The sequence below is a fragment of the Chrysochloris asiatica genome, unplaced genomic scaffold (genome assembly GCF_000296735.1).
Source record: "Chrysochloris asiatica unplaced genomic scaffold, ChrAsi1.0 scaffold00013, whole genome shotgun sequence".
Classification (NCBI taxonomy): domain Eukaryota; kingdom Metazoa; phylum Chordata; class Mammalia; order Afrosoricida; family Chrysochloridae; genus Chrysochloris; species Chrysochloris asiatica.
Window position 1 is genome coordinate 13469407 of NW_006408531.1, and position 2126 is coordinate 13471532.

Below are 2126 nucleotides of genomic sequence, written 5' to 3' on the forward strand. Positions count from 1 at the left end.
CTTCTTCCAAAACAGATCTATTGGTTCTTTTGGCAGTCCATGGCACTTTCAGTATTCTCCTCCAACACCACAACTCAAAGGCATCAATTCTTCTATGATCCTCCTTATTCACTGTCCAAATACAAATGAGAAATATTCAACTTCTCTTGAAGGTTGAATGTGTAGGAAGAACATGACATGTGTGAAACCCACTCTGAGGCATTTCTCAAGAACATGGATGACTTGATGAGAACTGCAAGGAAAACCTTGCATGCCAGAGATTATGGGAATGAACACATTGATCAGGTGGCTGGGGGAGAAATCTATAATGAGGAGAAAATGTTTGTGCCTGACTGTTATCTAGATAATAGTAAACTTTAGCTTTGTTGTGGTGCCCAAATACACTTCTTGCCTAAGATTGTACTTAAAGCTGTATTGTAGGGAATAAAGTTACTCTTGATTGACCATCTTGAATCCCCTTCTGCTTTCATTCCCCAGCCATCTCCAGGGACCTCCTCGTGCAGGCTGGTTCCTGCAGGAATAGATTTCCCCTTAACATATCAATTTATATTAATGAGATGAGGAGGAGTACTTTATACATTGCTGAGGGAAATATGCTGTGGCTCTGTAGGATAAGCACTGGACTGCTAACCACAAGGTTGGTGGTCTCCTGAGAGAAAAATGAAGCTTGCTGCTCCTGTTTCTGTCTTGGAAACCCTATACAGGATCTCTGTGAGTCGGAACCAAGTTGACACTTACCACAATAATCTTGAAAATATTTTTGGTAGTATTTTTCAAATGCATCTAAAATTTTCATACCCTTTGACAAGTAGTTTTATACTTCAAAAACTACCTAGTAACTAAGCAAGTTCAGGCACATATTTATATCTTAAAATGTCAATCACTTCATTACTTGTTTGACAATGGACTAAAAACAATCCAGACATTTACCCTAAGGGAAATGGATAAGTACATGATGGCTCGTTTATATAATGGCAATATACTGCCTTTAAAAATATTGTTCATGAAGAGTTTAGTGAAAAAGAAATGCTAAAATATATAGTAAGCCAAAATAAGATAGAATTCAAAAGTAAATAGTCATTACATCTTAGCTATCTATCTACAGACAGTCCCTGACTCATGATACTGTTGTTAAGTGCCATCGAGTCAGTTCTGGTTCATAGTGACCCTGCGTAGGGTTTCTGAGTAGCAGCTAGTGAATTTGAACTGCTGATTTTGTGATTCAGACCTGCCTTTTGGTCAAAAACTTACCTATAGGTTTTACCTGGGATTTTTTCCCTTTCTCTAAGCTCCTCTGTACAATTTAAACTTTCTAACTTAAAATGCATCCAAAATAGCATTTTAAAAGGCACTTAAAAATTATGACTGGTGTTATGAATTAAACTGTATTCTATGATGGGGTGGGTTAATGTGCTGGACTGCAAAATCGTTCGACCTGCAAAGTCGGCCTTTCAAACTCACCAGCCACTCCTCAGAAACCCTATTCAGGGTCACTATGGGTCAGAACAAACTGCATGGCACTTAACAACAACAAACAACTCCATCTCCCTCAGAAAAAATATATGCATTGAAATCTGGCCCCTATGCCTTAGTAATGATTCTGTTTGTAAACAGGGGTTTCTTTGTTATGTTAATTAGGGTGGACTGTAAATCAGATCACTTTTGAAGTTATAAAAGGAGGTCATGTGAGAATTGTTTACCAGCCAAAGAACCAAAGAATGCATAGAGCTACCAACAAGGAAGGAATCAATGTGTCAAACTCCAATTTGAACTACTAAAGCAGTCTTAGGAAAACAATTGATTATCTCCAATTAATCTAATTTACTTCCTAGAGCGTTTGATTCATCCCACTGGAGCAAACAATCAAGCTAAATTAACAGTTCAGGATTTCAACAGTACTACTTCTCCAGATTCTCACAGATAATGCTAAATACAAAAAATTTAAAAAGCATTTTAAAATCGATAAGAATATGTTTACTGAAAATACACAGAAAGAATCATACTATGAATGTGAATCATCTACATGTTCCTACTGGTGAAAACAATGCATTGCTAGTTCCTTATTATTAAAAAAGCAAAGGTGTCTTTCATAACCCTTCTCCCAGATGGGTGGAGAACTGAAGGAC